The sequence below is a fragment of the Diadema antillarum genome, unplaced genomic scaffold (assembly GCF_040938485.1).
Source record: "Diadema antillarum isolate AM-2024a unplaced genomic scaffold, OU_Dant_1.0 scf00000147, whole genome shotgun sequence".
Taxonomy (NCBI): domain Eukaryota; kingdom Metazoa; phylum Echinodermata; class Echinoidea; order Diadematoida; family Diadematidae; genus Diadema; species Diadema antillarum.
The window spans coordinates 377,943-399,047 of NW_027271036.1; positions in this window are offsets into that span (position 1 = coordinate 377,943).

The following is a 21,105-nucleotide window of genomic DNA, read 5'->3' on the forward strand; positions in this document are numbered from 1 at the left end:
AAAACGGAACGGACGTATGTACGGACGGACGACCCGAAAACATAATGCCTCCGGACACTTCGTTGGTGGAGGCATAAAAAATGCACAATGATCAATCTTGTTTAATACAAGGCTGTTTTAAACGTCAAACTTCTGCTTTTTTTTTCTGAATTGCTCGTTGACCTAGCAGAGCTATCATATGAATAACAAACCTACCGTAGGTTAGTGGAAGAAAAATTACATATTGCTGAAGTTGTTACACGGTATACAGAGTGAAACATCAAATTCTATCTTGTTTCTTTGCCTGATATCTTTCTTTTAGCCAGCTCTAATTACTTTGTAATGCAAGATCTGTTCAACAGGTTTGATGAAAAAGAAACATCTTCAATATTTCTTGACTCACTTCAATTTCCTAACTTTCATGATACATCCACTATCTGGCACATACAACGAAAAGACACACTTCATTGATGAATAAGTTTTGACAATATCAGCCGCAATGAATTTACAATCTGACCTCAAACTTTGACTTGAGCCCTCTCCCATTTTTCATTATGAAAAAAAAAACTATCTGTGACTTATCCTGTCATCTTTTGCTCAAATTTGATAAATTTAGAACAAATCTGTTCAATATCACTGTACAGTCAGTTCTCTGCCCCTAATATGCAGACCAAAGACCTTGACCTTTGAGAGATTCTCCCCTAGAGCTACGCATTCACACAAACACACACACACACACACACACCACACACAAAGAAATCGTCCTGCCACACTTTGTCAAGTACCAGGTTTGACGAAATTGCTGCGCAAAATGTCTGTCAAATGTTGTCCTACGATAAAATAGGTAATACTACTGTATAAGCTGTTATTTTGCGAGGGTTTTATTTTCGCGAATTTCGCGAATAACAATTGGATCGCGAATTTAGCAACACGCGAAAATGTCTCCATGTACTGGAGTAATAATAGAGCATTAATGTAAGCGTCGGCAACAATTCGCGAAAACAACATTGCATGAAAATGTCTACGACTTCTTATTCGCGAAAATATCTGTACACGAAAATAACAGCATATACAGTAGTATGTTTATCTGACCTTGACATACATGTATGACCTGATGCGCATTTACTGTCCTCAAAGCGACCTTGGGGCAACAGCATAAAATTTTCTAACATCAAACATTGACTGCTATCACTGGTATAAAACACCTGCAACTCTTCAGAATTTGTCTTGTAATCTCCATTTGTTTTGTTTTGATAATTGTATCATGCCTTTTTTTTTAGGGGGGGGGGGCTATGACAAACACTCTACACTCACAGGGAAGCACTGAAAAAAAAAAGAGTCCTTACAAAGATTGACCATGTAACGTCAGTCATGCAACAAATTCATGTCTTGCTTACACGTATTAGAAGAATGTTCCCTCCCAGCCAATTTCCACACTCTGGCGACAGACGGAAATGTGGGCATCCATACAGCTTCTTCTCTCTAAGCAGAGCCCCAGCAAAGCATCCGGTCATGCCTTAACCACCGCTAACACCCGCATCAGATTAATCGATGCACATCCAAGAATAGCACAACAGCACTCACTCCAGTGCAAGACGGAAGTCCTGTCTAGACTAATTTGGAGAAACCTGGACATGGCGTGAGCTCTCCGTGTCTTAAAGACACTCTTCTCTGAGATCTATTTCCTCCCACATGAGCGCATTGGCTCTTTGTACATTCATGTACCACATAGTGAATCCAATTATTGTTGTTTTTTATTTTTCAGATATGGATCAAATGCCCTCCTTCTTTCATCCGCTTTATTCATCACAAAGATCAGAGTAGCACCTGTTCATTCTTATGTTGCAGAAACATCGCAAAACAAAGCTGTTTTTATAAATGGCATTATGGGCCACTGTGCACTTGAGCTGGAAAGTTGGGACAGTCATCAACTCATCTATGATGAAAGTTGAAAGCTTCTGTATCTCTATTTGAACTTGAAATCCTCCCTCCCCCCTAAAAAAAGCTGTAAATGAATAATAAATGTCTGATAAATTATTTGACTGCACTCTTGACTGTACATGGCTATAGAGTGAAGTATATTTGTATGTGAGGCCTGGGAGGGGAAGAGAGAGAGAGAGAGTTTTGAATTATTAATACAGGTTTGTCATTGGATGATGTACGAGTGTTTATTTCTAGGAAGTTGGATTGCATAACTGCGGCATTTTTTCTGGCAGGAAGAAAAAACACAATACCACATATCATAGATCTCATCATGCCATGTCTAGCTTGATCATGTTTTGCCAAAGAAAGAAAAAAGAATGATAACAGGAAATAACAACAACGATATTGTTAGTAATTTGTAGGAAGATATTTAACATGACAAACTATCGAGTGGAGTGATGCTACGATTACACCCTGTTCCCAATAGCCACAGCAAACACATTTTAGCCACCATGAACAAAAAAGGATTGACATGAAACAATGTGGGGGTGGGATGGGCAAATGTGACAGGCTGTGATTGCCATGGATGCCATGCTACATTCTTATACAAATACTGTCAAAAAACTTGCCATGGCAGTCACAGTGCGAAAGAAAAACCTGTTGGGCCATAATAAAAGGGGGGGGGGGGGCGGTAAACGCAACAAACTTGATAGCACATAGGCCATAACAAAACTTGGAGCTGGTCCATAATGGGACACAATGGGAAATATGCATAGTCTAGTCTGACCAGATGCCATGAAAATGGCCTCTGATACTGTAGAGCCCTTTTTACACTTGTGTTTCTTAATCCCGTACTTTCTCTGACCCAGGATTATCGTTAATCCCGTACCAATTTTTTCAGCTTTTTACACTCGCCAATAAATCCCGTACTAAGCTCTTGTCCTGGGCTAAGGAGAAAACTGACCTTTTTACACTCGTATTTCTTAGTCCCGTACTTTCCAAACCACATGAATATTCATGATTACGCTGTGCACTGTACAAGTATACACACGCACCGGCAGCACTTGATTACCTCGTTTCTGATTGGTCAGTAGGGGTCGGACTTCGTCTCCGTCGCTTAGCCCTGGATTATTTTTTCGTTCTGTTTACACTCGTTTGCTTGGCACCGCAATTGCGGGGTTAGCACCGCAATTGCGGTGCTAACCCTACTATTTTGCAGGGCCAGATAGTATGGGATTATCGGTGGGGCTAGCCCACTTTGGCAAAAACAAGTGTAAACAGAGTGGGCTAAGGAAAGTCCGGTACCAACAGACTGGCAAATTGGCAAATTTTTGCTTAGTCCCGTACCAACAGTGGGGCTGGGGGGGGGGGGGGGGGGGGGGACCTTAGCCCCACCGTTGGTACGGGACTAAGCAAAAATTTGCCAGTGTAAAAAGCCTTAGCTATATGTTCACTGGATTGAGGATACCCTCATAACAAAATTAGAATACGGAGAGAGGGGGAAAAAATAACATCCCACTTGCACACAGCACTGTAAATTTTAGGCAAATAGGGTCGCGTGGCCACCAGGAACGGGGTACAAATATAGCATGAGGTTATTGGTTAACAATAGTCTCAAATACGAGGGTTTTGTGCATCTGAAATTTTATAATGATGACTATGACTTAATGTTTGAGGTTAAGGACTATATTTTGATATACCAAGTTATAATACATACACTGTGTATGTGTAACTTGAACATTTCAGACAGAGGACATAAAAAAAGAGAAGTACATTGAGGGCAGACAAAAAAAGAATTGAAACAAAAACCAAGAACATACACACACACAAACACAAGAAGAAGAGCTATGAAGAAGAAAAACCAAAGAACATTCAAACAAAAAACCACAAGGAAACTGAGAGTATGAATAATCAAAAGATTATCACATGACCTGGTGACTGTAAGAGTATAGGCCTATATTAAAAGTACGAGGGGCTGGAAATAGCACAGCTGTTCCAAAGAGTTTCCGGCACTCTGCAAAGGAGCTTTGTAAAAGCCACAGTAAATTATTGCTCCCTCTTCCTGTCCCCCTGGTATCACTCCTGTAGCCGTGAATGGGTTAAGAAACTCCTGAACTTGACCTCTACCAAAGAGATCGGAATCACCAGGACAGAGAGGAAGTGAGCGGACCTGCAGGTCGGTAATCTGCCGGCTCCCAACATGGATGTTTCAATTGAATCCTTCCGCACACCTCTCTATCACTTCCTGTCGTGGCCCAGAAGTATGCATTTCACAGATTTTCCCCCTTTTTTCATTTCCTGCAGGTCTTTCTTTTATACACACATATATATAATGTGTGTGTGTGTGTGTGTGTGTGTGTGTGTGTGTGTGTGTGTGTGTGTGTGTGTGTGTGTGTGCGGAGTATATGTTTATCTTTCTCTCTTCTTTTATCTCTTTTTTTTTTGTTGCTCATCTTGCAGGTGTGAAGGGTGTGATTACACAGCATTTATTGTTGTTTTTTTTCCCACCAGTTCCAGACTCTTTCCGCACTGATCTTTCACTGTCAAGGCCACATACTTTACTTTTCCTTCATTTCTATTTTTCAGAAATATGACTGAAATTGCATAAATTAACCTGTTGAGGATGGGCTGATTTTGCTGTAACACGCATTTCCCATCTAGACATCTACCCGAGTATACTCGGGACTCGTCTTCAACAGGTTACGAACAAGCAACGATGTTGTCTCCCGTAACACAATGCAAAGTACAGCATCTCCAAGGAGACAAATCCTGGACGTTTCTCTTGAAAAAAAAACTGATCTTTTTTTTCTGAGTTTCTCAATGGTACAAAAAAAAAAAAACACACATGTGAAATATTGTCCCACAAGTCTAGATGCATGAAATATGTAGCACATCCAGTATAATTTTTGTGAAGGAGTCTTTCTTCGAAGATGAGTGAAGAAATATTTTGCATTCATGAATTAACTGAACAAAAACACATCTGTCCATCAGCCTTCTTTACCCCCTCACGTACAAATGAAAGCCACTGAGCATAGAGAATAAACAAATTCAGTGACCTTTAATCTTTGATATCAATCACATTCATAATTGGCTAGGGCCACCATACATTATACTCCCTCTTTAATGTGCATGCCCTGATCCTACTTCATTACAAGTGGGTGCTGGAAGTCATCCAGATGATGTATCTCAATTTTGCAAGAGTTCGTTGACTTTAAGATTTTGGCCTTTGACACAAAGGTCCCTCACATTAACCATTCAGACTTGGCCATTGCCCTAGCCAAAAGAGGTGTGCGTAGGCGCAAAGAAGTACCTCCTTGGCTGGAGGGAGTAATCCAGCAATCCCATCACAGCCGTGGGAAGCTATTGAGCGGAGAGCTCGTAGGCAGACGGACAGAAGCATCCAAGCATTCACCCACACAGAAACAGTGATGAACAGTATTTCCTTTGTCCTTTTCTTCGCAACAGCATGGGGGTAATAAGCTCATCTTCTTTGACTTTCCTTTGATAGCAAAGGAGCTCATTTGGGAGCCTTTAAGGAACCAGGAAAAAAAAAAACATCAACAACAAACCATGGATAGAGTGTTTTGTAAGACGATTGCCAAATTTTCATCCGACACAAAGTCAGTGAACTCAAAAGAGGTAATAGAAAAAAAAAAAACACACACACATGCACATACACATATACGCATATATATACACATACACACAAAATGTAACTGAATATTTGAAGTTCTCCAGCTTTTGCTACAGTTTGATATGCTTGTGAAATACAGTTATAAACTACTCTCAATAATTCAGAACATTTGTGAACTTTTCCAGGAGATTGTAAGATGGAACATACACAGATCAAATCAGTCTAACTCCCATACAGATCACAGATGACGATGCAAACTATCAACATGGTTGTGCTATGGACGTGTTCTAGACAGAAGCTAGTGTATCTATATAGAACATTGCTCAATGATCTTTTCCTTTTATTAAGCAGCCATTGACAAAGCAAATGAATTCTATTACGTGAATCCAGAATCCTACATGATCTATTTCAACTAAAGTGACAGGATTGTTTAAATTTTGAAATGCATCAGACACATTGCAATCCCTTCTCTCAAGCATTGATGATTCAAGCATAATATCACAATTCACATATTATAATCCTGCTTTGTCTCTTATGCCACAGAAACAAGCTCCCACTGCTCTTTTCAGAAAGTGCAACAACTGCAAATAAATAAACAACTTACCAGCCAAAAACTCAGCATTTATCCCGACTGTATCCTGCCCTCAGAGTGAGATATATATTGCAGTGAGCATGCAGTTTGTTCAAAGAGAAGCATGAAGCTGCACTACAAACATATGTCCGATGTCAACTTTGACCTTTGCTTCTGACAGCATGTCATATCATTATCAACAGATGAGGTGAAAAAAGAAAACAAATAAGAGAAAGAAGTGAAACCTTCCTGTCTTGTTTTTGCGTTTCAAATTTAGATTTCAATCATGTGACAATGATGTGACGCGCTACACAGTGAGTCATCCGCACAATCACATGATGCACTACGGGGATGCTGAACATACTCGTACACTGGAACTTCTCTCATGACCGAAGCTAGTGTCAAAGGTCGTATCCACCAATCATCTCATCCAACACAAAGTCATGGGTGACTTGGCTGCGAGAGAGAATAGAGAAATGCCAGGGCTTGCTCGCCAATCCTTCCAAGAGATGTTGGGATGAGACCTTATCCACGGTAGCAGCTCGACACGACGTCTCTGGTTTGGCACTGCAGCTGCATGCCACCAGCAGCGCATCCACACACACACATATACAAGTCTGCCGCAATCTTTTCACTTTCATTTAGCAAAGATGATCCAGGAGACGGCAGGCACGACTACTCATCAATCACTCGGCACGGAGAAAATGGGATGCTGCCAACTCTATCTTCCCTCCACCTATAACACACCGGAAAATGAATGCTTTAGCTTGTTTGTTTGCTATCATCACCACTTGGGCACAATCACCATCCCTATCCCATTGCATTCACAGCACATAGCAAAACGCGAAGTACTGACAAGGTACATCTGGTAATTGATGAGACAACACGGTGTGATAGGTGTTGTGCCCTGAATATATGATATTCACGCAAAATCCATGAGCGAAATTCACAAGTCGGCGGCAAGCACGCTCCCGCGAAACAGAAAAACCTCAAGGATTCGCGCCCACTCGGTTTCATGAGGTAGCCGAGTAACAGGTTTAATGTGTGCAAGTGCGTACATGACCACTATATATGGCATCCCACGTTATAATTCACTGTGTAAGCATTTTGCCTCCGATGCTACAATCCCGGAGTGAGAGAGACAGAAAGGGGAGGGAAAAAAAATGATTTGCGACAGTTGGGGGGCAATGTTGCTGCTGATGTGTGGGGTTGGAACATGAGGTCAAGTTAAGCCAGACACGGGAGAACATAAGATGGCGTCCCAATCCTCCTACACCCCTTCTCTCGCTCACTGAGCTTCTGTTTTTTTTTCTTTCTTTCTTCTGCACATTCCCACACTCAAAATGAATGCAAATACATTATCGATAATCTGCAAAGGGGTCTTACAGAACTTTACTTGTCTAAATGAAGACTCAGTAGAAATCTGTATGAAATGCTTTGTGCAAAATTTCTTACATTCACTGTACAACATTCTTATTTCTTTTTGAGGGCATTATTTCTATTATCATTTCCATTCTTATTTTGGACTGTAGCTATATGTCAAATTTTGCTTTTTCATCGTTTTTTATTGTTTGATAGCTTGATGCATTTCTTTAAAATGATAAAACACGCATTAAGCGATCCTATAAATTTGCCTTGGCAATAAAGAATAAATACACACTGTTTCAGCATATTAGCATTATGTATGCATTCTAAGAAGTTCAATGCTAAACACTAGCGTGCATTCTGATACGCCTACACACATTCATCTTTATCCTTGCGGTGAGAAAATACAGCCAAGCAAGCAATGTGACTTAAAATCAAAGGCATAGACTACAACGTGTACCTCAGACTGGCATTTTTTTATCCAAAATCATTATTTTCTCTGACAAAGCTAAGGCTTGAAAATAAGAATTGCTACTCAGAGCATCATTTGGACATGTTGCAATTGTACATCTTAAATTTTAAAAAACAGCATACATGAGGTCATGAAAAGGGCTCAGGAAATTTAAACTGTGCAAACACATTTTACAGCCACATAATAAATTTCTGCAAAACTAGTCCAATGACACAAAAAGATGAAGGAGAGTTTATTGAAACTAAAGTTTGCTAAACAGGCATTGACAATAACAGATATCATCTGACTCTTCCCATATAGTTTCAAGGAGAGAGAAATCCTATACTTTGTAATAAACTCAGTACAGAATCCATTTTCACATGAATATGAGTAGATATACTGGTATCCATGAAGTACTTAAAGTCAAGTACAAATATGCCAATGAACTTTTTTTTTTCCTCTCTCTCTCATCGTCCTACAAGTCTGTTCAAGGTATACTTCACAAAATACACTTATAAATGCATTTATGTTCATGGAAGGAGACATAAACATAGTTGGCACCAAAACTCAACACTACCTTTTTTTTTTTCTCTCTCTGGTGGCTCATGTGGGCCACTTAAATATGTCAAATATAACATTTTGGTGGCCCAAAGTAGTGGCCAAAAACAAAAGCAAATGAAAAGATGCAGCAGGTGAACCAAGAGATCTCTGGGATCACCTAAACAAGAGACCCGGGGGGTCACGCGCTCACCTGAGTATCGCAATTTCACCTTCCATGCATTCTTGCACACTCTTACCTGAGAACATTGGAAACTTGGGTCTGCATATGGATCCCCCCCCCCCCTCAACTCCAGGGTGGGGGGGGGGGGGGGGGCAGACGGCCCTGGATCTGCAATGAACAAACTTGGAACTAAAGTCATCAAGGTACAAACTCAACTTTGCTGTATCAGTTCTGGTTCTAGAATAAAAGATTTTAAATATTCCTTAATGTGGGGGGGGGGGGGGTGGGCCCCCTAGGGGCCCCCAAGAGGGATATGGTGCCCATTTCAAAGAATTGAGATCCTATCCCCCTAGGGATGCTACCTGCTAAGTTTGGTCAAAACTCATCATGAGGTTTTCAAGAAGAAGATGAACATGTACAATTCAGGCTCCATTACAACTGTAGGACTTCTCCCCATCCCCTCTCCTGGGTCCCAAGGGGGGGGGGGCACCCCTGATTCCGCCAACCCCATGAACAAACTTGAAACTACAGTCACCAATGTACTAACTCATAGTATTATCTAAGCCCTATCACTTCTGGTTCTAGAAAAGATTTTTAAAGATTCCTTAATTTTAGGGGGTTTGGGCCCCCTGGGGCCCCCCAGGTGGGCCATGCTGCCCATTTGAACAAATTGAGATCCTATCCCCCTAGGGATGCTACCTACCAAGTTTGGTGAAAATCAGACATGCCGATCTCAAAGTGAAGATGAAAATGTACAATTTAGGCCCCATTAGGACCCCTCCCCACCCCCTCCCCTGGGTCCCAAGGGAGGCACCCCTGATTCCCCCATGAACAAACTTGAAACTACAGTCATAAATGTACTTACTCATAGTATCAACTAAGCCCTATCACTTCTGGTTCTAGAGAAGAAGATTTTTAAAGATTCCTTAATTTTAAGGTGTTTGGGCCCCCTGGGGCCCCCCAGGTGGGCCATGGTGCCCATGTGAACAAATTGAGATTCTATACCCCTAGGGATGCTACCTGCCAAGTTTGGTGAAAATCGGTCATGGGGTTCTCAAGAAGAAAATGAAAATGTAAAAAGTTTACGCACGACGGACGACGGACGACGGACGCTGGACGCTGGACGCTGGACGAAGAGCGATCGCAATAGCTCACTTGAGCCTTCGGCTCAGGTGAGCTAAAAAGGATCCGTTTTGAATCTTACGAGCTGCCTGATTGAGCCACCAAAAGATAATCTTTGTCTGAAATCTGGTGGGCCAACATCAATTTCTTGGCCCTAGGCCACCGGGCCGCCACTAATGTCGAGCCCTGGGTATATATATTCTTGCTTCTGTTTCTTCACCTTTGAAAACATGGAAAGACATTTAGAGTGTCTGTAATCACATCTACAAGAAGGCACCTTGGAAATCAGGGGCTCAAGTAACAAAGAATGATAATGAGGAATTCAGTTTTGGTGAACTTTTTTTTTCGCGAGAGTGGGTTTCGTGGTTTGCCTACAATTTTGCATCATATCCCATACATTCTCAAGTCAATCAAAGTTACACATGGGTATAAAATATTGTGTAATGTATCATCTTATAAATGGCTAAATGGATTATCATACCTTGGTACCTATTAGAGTACAGCAGCAACAGTAAAAAAGTGATGCCGATGAGGGACAATGGTTGTAGCGCCATTAGTAGCAGTAGAGGTACAAAATTTTATGGCTATAACTCTTGTAGTAATAGTAACAAGAATAGTGATATTGTAGTACTTACTTAGTACAAATTTGTAGTTGCACCAGTAGTAGTGTGATATTATAGTTGTATTAATATAATTTGAGTCAGGTGTAACAGTAAGAGATAGTAGTAAGAGTAGTGATACTGCAGTTGTATAAGAAGTACACAGTAGTGGAGATATTCTAGTAAAAGCAGTACATGTAGTAGTAGTAGTAGTAGTAGTAGTAGTAGTAGTAGTAGTAGTAACAGAAGTACAAAAGCAGTGTAGTAGAAATTGTAAAAATAGTAGTACTAGAAGTAGTAGTAATAGTAGTACTAGCTGTAGTATACATGTAGATTAGTACATTAGTAGTAGTAGTAGTGGAAGTAGTAGTAGCAACAGCAGTAGTAGTAGTAGCATTAGTAGTAGCAACAGCAGTAATAGTAGTAGTAGTATTAACTCACTGAGGGCGGACTGATTTTGCTCCAACATGCATTTCCCATAGACACCTGCCCGAGTATATTCGGGACTCATCCTCAAGAAGTTAGAAATAATAGCATCTGTGACAGCAATGATAACAGAGGGAGTGGCAATAGTAGCAGCAGTCTGGAGGAAGAGAAGGAGGAGGATGAGGAGGAGGATGAGGAGGAGGATGAGGAGGAGGATGAAGAGGGGGAAGATGAATGGTAACAGAAGCAGTACTGGTACAACCTAGTAGAAATAGAAGCAGTCAGTATATTTTGCTTGTTTTGCGTATACTCAGACTGAGTGGTAAAGGGCATTATAAATATCCCCTATTTAATAATAATAAAATTATTAATAATAATAATAATAATAATAATAATAATAATAATAATAATAATAATAATAATAATGATAATAATAGTAATAATAATATTATTAATATTATTATTAATATTATTATTATTATTATTATTATTATTATTATTACCATTATTATTATTATTATCATCATCACCATCATCATCATCATAATTATTATCATTTATTATCATCATCATCATCATCATTATTATTATTATACAGTGCTCAGTAACAGAAACTACAGATATCACAGGCACATGATTATTATACTTAGCTTTTGTGGGGTCCTCACAAGGATTCCACATTACATGTAGATGACCTAGCATTGATATTCAAATACTTTGCTCATTTGGCTGAAATTGTGTTGATCAGTCGTTCCAGTTTTAACTTTAATGCTATCAAATTTTTTCTGTGGGTCCATTGTCATCAGGAAATATTGCAACATTAAAGGAAATGATGATCTTTCCATTCACACGGCAATACAAAAATCACAGTGATAAGACACCAGAAAAAAAAATATCATACATAAGTTTTGCCACCGTCACATGGAAACACTATTGGCTCTGTATTCTGCCACACATGAGTCATGTATGGCTGGCTATAGCTTGACCAATAGCCTGGCAGTATTCTGCCACACACTAGTCATGTATACATGGCTATAGCTTGACCAACAGCCTGGCAGGATAACTGGACATTTGATGTGTGTGGGTGTGAGGAGTTATCAAAACATCAAGCGGAAGTGATGTGACAATGATGGCTGTAGTGAGGTTCATGCTGCAAAACAGTACATGCAAACCTCACGCAAAGTTTGAAAAATCATGCTTTGGTGTGAATTTTTTTTTTCTTGGTGTTATTTCAAGTGGCTTTTCAAAATTGTCTAGCAACTTTCACTGCTTTCCACTAAATTGCAAATGCCCTATACAAATGCAAATCATATTATTATTATCATCATCATCATCATCATCATCATCATCATCATCATTATTATTATTATCATCATTATCATTATTCATATTTTTTTTTATGTTGCAGCCTTTCACTGTAAGTGTGAATACTCCTAAATACGAGTCTCCACAAGCTTTGAGAAATCTTTTTAAAAAATGAGATATTTCCTACACTGATAGCACAGTGGCATAAATACAACAACCATGCATTTATCCTACACCCTGGCAATTGTTATTGTACTTACACTGAATTTAAATACCACAGAAATATATTTTTTTTCATTATTGTACAAATGTAATTATTGTGGTTTCACTGCAGATTTTTGTTTAGCATTTTGCAGCATATGTTGCGTTGATTCGATGTTGAGACCACAGGAATAAACAACTCTTTTAGAATCATATTGTAATTCCTGTGCATTACGGAAACATGGTAATATAATACGGATGTTTGCAGCATCTTCTACCTTGCTGAGTTTTATCGCCTGAGGCTGTGATTGAACATCATGTTTACTGCTGCATCAAGTTCATGATGATAAATCCATGTGAACTTCTGTTCGCAAGTGTACCACGTAGAAGTGTACATTAATCGTCAAGGGTACACGTGTAGTTTTATGCAGGGCTTGTGGCCAAGGACATGCAAAGCTGAGTCCCATGCAACAAAATCTCACAAATGCCGTATAATTTGATTGCTATCTCAGGATAGTTTTCATCCTAGTGGCCTAAAAACAAAAGAGAAAATCATTCCTGCTAACAGCCACTGACATGTGAGATAAACCTCTTGTATTTCTTAAATTGTCAAAAAACGTGCATACAGCCTGACTTACAATGTGTCGTGCTAGCATAGAACAGTGAGGAAATTCCTCTATTAAGCAGAAACTAGACCAGTCTGCAGATACATGTAGCAATGGTTCAAATGACCCCAATTTTAAACCATTGAAACAAGACAGAAGTAAAGCTAGATGCAGATCACCCACTTACATAATCCAACTTGTTTTCATGTCAACAAGCTCCCTTGACTGTTTAGAAATGTTCTTTAACTGCAACGCAAAGAAACTATTCAGGTGCTGTCCATGACATGGTTTAATTACAGCTCTATACACATATGTTGAGATAAACTTACATTGTTTACCTCAGATGACCATTTTCCGCTTGTGCGCAGAATGTAACAGCGAACTGGCTTATTGGGAAGTGATCAACTGGTACATGGGATCATGCAATGCAAATTATGTAGCTTTTGGGCATCCAGGAGGAAATTCTACTGGGAAAGAAGGATATCTACCCTCCTTGTGCACTCAACATGGATGTCTAATGCCCAAATGACCAGCCCTGTCATCATGAGTGGTTACTTCAAGTGTTTTCGAATGTGCTGCACAATGATGCAGGTCACACAAAACACTGTTACGAAAAAAAATCTCCAAAGATAGACGGAACAAGATCTAGCAAATGAAGCACTCTTGCATTACGAGATTATTCAACATTCAGGAATTGAATTCTGATACTACATGTTAACCTTCCAAAGGTTAACAAATCAAAATATAGGGATATCATATCCTCTCCCCGATGTTTGAAACATAAAACACACAACAGACATACACCTTTCCCACACGAACACCTAGTACTGAGTTAATTCATTCACCTGACAACATATAATTTCCAACACTCAAATAAAATTCACCATGCACTATCGTTGCTATGTTGGGCAAATCTTGAGCGAGCTTTCTGGTTTGGGGGGGGGGGGGAACAATTTCAGTTAAAGAGTATTTATGAAATATTCCATTATGTCAATCAACTAGTCTATTGTTGAATTTTACTAGGATGACCACAACTGCCAAGTGGCATTTAATACACAGCTATTGTAGATTTTAAACAGATCAAGATAAGTCATTACCTTTAAGAAATAAGCACCTCTTGGAACACAGAGTCAACATATGCTGAATTTTTAATGATTGTAACTCTATTTCAATTTTTGATTGTGACTGCTGCATGAACACCATTGCCAGAATGGATGCTTTATAAAGCTTTTTAATTGAACATTATTTGAATCGGTGAATATCTCACTTTCTGTTTAAGATCGGCATCAATGATATGTATCTCGCTTGAATGGTTACTGCTTTTTTCCAGGCAGGGGGAAGCACTCACAAAAATGACCATTCGAAATTGTAGGCCTAATTCATAGAAGTCATGTGTTTAATGGAGAACACATTTTAAGCAGTTATTTCTTGGTGGATTATGACTAACATTTTAGCCTGTAAGCTGTTGAAGGACATATATGCTGCAGATACAGCACTGTATGAGGAGATTGAATCCCATTGAAATATGGTGTTTTCTTATACCAATAAATCATCTGTTACTTTTAGACAGGTCTCTAGGATGCTTCCCTCCTTCAAATCATCATTCCCAACATCATTTCCTCCCCTCCCCTAACAAAACCCCCATTATCCCCCCATCATTACCACTGGGACCAAGTTTTGACTTTGTGCAGCTAGGAGATTGCAGCTCACAGAGATATAATGTACAAATCATATAATACCACACTAAGAAGGTAATGCAAATACACAGGTCAGCAATATCCCTTTTATGTCCATTTAAAGTATATGCTTGTCACCAATTCAAGCTCATTCCCTACTCTAGCCTTTCCCCTGTAGTTAGACCACTTTATGGCTTATCAAGGGAAAATTGTCTACTTTAAATAATGACAAAATAGCAACATACAGGTTCTACAGCATGCTTCCTGTAATATCATTCATCTTGATCTGTTGCGAACTTTCTGGTATGATTGTTTGTTATGTAGGGAACAATGGGAGAGGTTTACCTTGGTTTGAACTATCCTCTTGAGTGTCTTGTCCTTCTTGGCCTTGAAGTTTGCCTTGTGTATGCCTGGGTACCCTTTGGTTCCCACACCCCCTGCTGCCTTGGCATGCTTCATGGTCTTCAGGGTCAGTTTCAGCTGTCCCTTGCTAAAATTTGTCTCCTGAACGCGAAACTTGGGGAAGTCGGCACTGCTGCCGGCATTTGCCGGCGTCCCTGGGGCATTGGAGGAGGCGGCGGCGGCCATTTTGGCCGCATCGTCCCCGGGCTTGTGGTCTGGCTGCTGCTTGCCCCTGCCTGGTTGCGCACTGCCCACTGCGCCGAGAGACAACCGGGCCTCGGCAGCCATTTTGGGTTTGCCTTCATCAACGCTCTCACCGCCTGCCTCGGCTAAAAGCTCCACAGCTTCATCAGTCTCGGCTCCTTTGACAATATCGCCGCCACTTTCCTCATCGCTCCCTGCCTCAAAATTGCGATGACCCTTGCTGCCTGTCGCAGCTTGTGTGTTGGTGTGTTCCATTTTATTGTGCTACCAGGTCAAATTCTAGGTTCAGCGTGCACTGCAGCCCACAAAGGAACGGAGGGAATACGATCCCCCTCAAAAACAGGGATTTCTCCTATTCACTCCTCCTACTACCCACAAAGCCCACACTCAGGCACTCAGCTACCATTTCATGGCAGAATCTTGGTGGTTGAATTCCATGTCAAAGAAACAGCCAACTGGGAATGTACCTGCTCCTTGAACAGTCTGGCAAGAAGATGAAGAGAGAGAGAAAAAAAAAGTATCCATGAATAAATGCATAGGATTCATATAGTATGTCCATGTCATAATTACGAATTGCCGGTGAAGCATAACAAAATTGTCACAATGCAGAAAGGAGGATACAAGTTATATTTTATTGGAATACAAATTATATATATGCTCTCTATTTACAAGAAAGACAGAAATCAGGTATGACAGGATGAATGCTTTATCAACTTATGTTTACAGGAGAGGGATGGCAGCTCGCAATGACCACTATAACAACAGCTTGCATGGTTGGCACAGACCACTGCCAAAAAAAGGGTAACTCTCTCCCTCTCTCTCTAGCATATCTTACATACATGATAAAAAACATTTATATACATGTGTATATTCATATCTTACATAAAATATGAATGAATATATGCATATATGTGAATATATCTATATAATACATACACATCTATGTATGCACAAATAGATTTGTCTAATCGAAAATAGGACAAACTCAGACAAATCTCCCAAAGGTAAAAAACAAACAAAACAAAAGATCTCTTACAGAGGCAGTGAAAGAGACATCTTGGTTGAAATACCAACATGACTGCACCTTCCATTTTGCTTGAATCAACCTCTAATTCATGTGGGACAAAATCCTCGACATCTGCTCAAAAGAAAGATCCTACCCTATTGGCTTTATTCATGGTGTGAGTAGGGACTACATCTTCTCAATAGAGAAGTTTAACCCTTTGATTGTATTCATGCTGTATCAAGGACATAATGTTTTGCTACATTATCTAATGACAAAGAAGTCAAATCCTTCATACAGATGTAAGAATGTTTAGGTCAAGGGACTTTTCTTGTATGAAACAGACCCCACAGCACTACACAAGACACAGAAATCCCAAAACTAAGTCAGTTTGTTTGAGTTACCTTTGCAACAATATTTCAATGATTTACAGTCATTTAAACTGTCATAATTTTCATATCATGATATCCAGGATAGCTCAACATTTCACTGATCTGCTTTCAATATCTTGATATGTTTTATTGCCTCTATATACTGTAAAACCAGAAATGTTCACATGCATTTTAATTTCGCGAGAGCCAAGATTCGTGAAATTAAAGTGCATGTGAAAGTCGTTGTCTACACTGTAGACATTGAATGCCAGATGCAATTTGCGAAAATTTCATGTTGCGAAAAAGGTCGTCGGCTCCAATTCGCACAAATTTCATGCCGTGAATCTATCTTGCTTTACAGTACCACACATCCTTCTGTCTCTGGGATACAATTCAATTTCTATTGATAACACTCCTTACATGATGGTATCATACAAAAGATATGATGCAGAAAGTCATTATCACTTATCACAGCTGAATATGACCTTTCTAGTTCTCACATAGTAAAGGCTCAACACTGAATATTGCACTGTGTCGAACTTGATCTTTGATGTTTCAGGCTCTGTTCATGAAATGTCAAATGCATGGATGCCGATCTTCATGGATTTGCCACACAGCAAATGTTCTGGACAGGATTCCAAGACAAAATCAAAAGGCGAAGTCCAACTTGAAAATTAGTTTGCATGAAAAGAAGCAGAAAAATGGGAGCAAATTCTGATGAAAGCTCTATAATGTTATGATATTTTGAAGTAGTGATCAATCAAGCACAAATTGGCAACTCTGTGATGTAGCATGTAACATTTACTCTGTGCATAAGATTCCATAAAATTTTTCTTTTTTCATTATTTATGACAGCATATTATTTTTGGCATGCAGGGGTTGTAAAAATATTTACAATGGTGTTTTAAGAGTGCGTGAATGACTGGGAATTTTAACTAGATGAAAAATCATAAGTTTTTAGTTTACAGTACAGAGCAAATTGGGGGGCCTGGGAATTCACAGGTGACATCAAAGAATCGTCACTTTGTGTTTGATTGATCATAATTTAACTTTTAAAAAATCACAATTTTCTCAGTTTTCATTAGAATTTGCTCAAACTTTAACTGTTCTGTCCCTCTAATTTTGCTCCTTCTGTTCACACAAATTTTCAGAGTGGATTCTCCTTAAAAAAATTTAGGCAAGAAAACCCCAGCCTTGTAGTTGGATGAACTTTGGTTTATACCATATATAAAGAAGACATTATGGAAGATCTCTGGCCATCTTGCACTTCAAGCTTGTATCACGCAAAATGGCTAGGGAGGGACTAAGGGTAATATTTCTCATGTTCCTTGCCCTTCAGGCCAATAAATGTCAGGATTGTTATTCTTTTCAGAAAAGAAAAGAACAGGCAAATATGCAGTAATATGACTCATTCCTAAAAACAAACAAACAAACAAACAAACTACTCCAACAGATATCTTCATTAAACTTTGCCTTCATAAAGAAATGTTGTCTTCTTTCCAGCATTGTTGTTGTTGTTGTTGTTGCTGTTGTTGTTGTTGTTGTTGTTGTTGTTGGCTGCTGCTGCTGCTGCTGCTGCTGCTGCTGCTGCTGTTATTATTATTATTATTATTATTATTATTATTATTATTATTATTATTATTATTATTATTATTATTATTATTATTATTATTATTATTATTATTATTATTATTATTATTATTATCATTATTATTTCATAAAGGGGGTGGGGAACATTACAATTACATATTCTGGGCATGGTTTCCCAACACTACATTTAGGCTTACTAATGATGTTTTTATATCAATTCTACCTTTTTCATCCTTCATTTTGGTTTACATCTTTATGAGTCAGCACATGGCCAGATGTTCATAGGGAATGCTACGACATCAATTTGTCAGTGTAATTCAACCACTAAAATGTGCATTATATGTGAATATAAACTTCTGAAAATTGGCAGGCTTTACAACTAATGCCTGATGCAAGTAAATGCAGCAAACTCCAACTATCCACAAAACCACATGATCAGTAAAATGATATCATTAATAAAATCTACTGCATAGAAACTGAAAGTATTGTGTCTTGTTCTGATTTGCAAACTGGAGAATCTACTAGGGAAAAAAAAAGATGTCTGAAGAATTAAAAGCAGTCACATCCATAAAGAAACTATACACTTGGCAAAAACAGGCGATGGCCACACAATGCAATACAATACAGTCTGCAATGCACTAGAGTACACTTGTACGTTCGTACTGCTTTCCCATGGCTCTGCTGCCAAGACTTGGTAGAATATCAAATGTATTCTTCCTACACCCACAAATATAGCAACCCACATAATTTAACCGGACAGAGAGTAAAGAGGGGCAATGGATGGTTGCCACGGTAACAACTGCCTCATCGCCGCTCCATATGGAATGTGCAGCATGCAAATGTGGAAAGGGGGGGGGGGGGTGGGGGAAGAAGAGGAAGAGAGAAAAAAATATATTGTACATGCAAGAAGTACTGTGTAAAGTACAACGTGGGCGACGAGCAAAGACCCCAAACGGGAAAAGTATGCACCTGTTTAATGTATATTACACACTCACAAACATACAGACACAAAGACACACACATACACATACACACACACACACACCCATACATCTAGTATGAATCCGATTGAATCTTCCTTTTTTTTTTACTGCAAACCCTCATAAACTGTCATCCAACTATATCAGTATGATGCATGCAAAATGACAACAATTGTCTGTCAGTATTTAGAATGAGAGACAGATTCTTATATGTTATTGTTGTTTTGCTTTGTTTTTTTTTAGCTATCACGCATCGGCTGGATCGATAATAACATTACGTTCGCTCCATCAGGCATCAAGTACCAAACCCGAAGCTGGATATTTATAGCAAAAGGACATTCAATCATCAAATAACCTGTCAGGAACCATGAATTGATTGGTTGGAGCTGATATACCCTCACATATTCATTAAGCTTTGAAATCATCATTAACTATGCAGTGTAAAATCAATCATATCTGGGTTGGGGTTTTTTTGACAATGACACAGAAATGCCATCTTTCAAGTTATAAAGAAATGCACTGCAATCTCATTCCCTTCAAGCACACACAAGTACTTCTATTATTGCTATTTGGAGAAGAAAAACAAGACATTTTCTAATCATACATTTGGATCGATTTACAAAAATGTATATGTTTTTCCTGATGATGTTTACACTGTCGGACTTTTATTATAGTAGTATAAAGGGACTAATTCTCATAGTTTGTAATCACATTCTGTAATCTCCATCTGCCATGATATATATGCCATATGGAGCAGTTATCACATATATGTAATACTGTAATTAGTTGAATTTTTTCCCACAAAGACATGATTCAAGTTCATAAATTAAGGAGTCAGGACCATTTGTACTGGAAGTAAGCATTATGCGGAATATGCTAAATACATCATGTCATAATTGCAATAAAGCATACACAGCATATCACACACATAGTAGAAGCTTAAAAGAACAATAAAAAAGGAAATTTGTAAACTGGATAAACAATTCTTTAAAAAATCAAGATTTCTTACGACAGAATCTTGTCTTCTTGACATCATAATTTGTTTTTCTTAACATCTCCTACATTGTATTTATATGCTATTGTGTTAGTACTTTCAAATTTTCTGAGGTGATAAGATAATCTCAACTTTACATTAGACTAATCCAAGGATGTTGCAGTCTTATGTATTATGATATGAACTTTGAGGAAGTTCATTCCTTTGAACAAACAAAAAATATATTTATTTTATGTTATCATAAACTCTATGTTTTTGATTAGGTTTATGAAAGATTTACCAGGATTACGATATATGTGATGTCATCAACTTAAACTTATGACACAAATCAATGGAATCATCTAGGGGATGTACTGAAATTCACACAGTCATGATTGCCATATATAACATTTCAGCAAAATAATCACTGGTATGCTGTTTTCATATAAGGCCTATACTGATATAAACAAAACATTTTTTTATGTTTTTGTTTAGTTAAAGGGGAAGGCTAGTAACTGATCAGTGGGAATCAGTGGAAATGCTGGGAGATGATTGTTCCAATCCTTATGGGATTCATTCAAGAGTTCATTGTATATCTATTGTTGTGTGAAAATGATTTGCTTCAGAACGGTCTCATATTCAAGTAATGTGCAGATTAATGCTCCATCACTGACCAGGGATGCTAACCTGGAAGCATTAAACTGCACATTACTTGAATATGAGACCATTCTGAAGCAAATCATTTTCACACAACAATAAATATACAATGAATTCTTGAATGAATCCCATAAGGATTGGAACAATCATCTCTCAGCATTTCCACTGATTCCCACTGATCAGTTACTAGCCTTCCCCTTTAAAGTGACCAAATAATCACTGGTCTTCAGCTTTTAATTCTACTGATAACTTTAAAAAAAAAGACTCTCTTTCTCGTTAAAGTAACCAAAACGACCAAAGGATTCTGTTTTTAATTTACTGACATCAAAGCAACTTTCTCTTCAGTT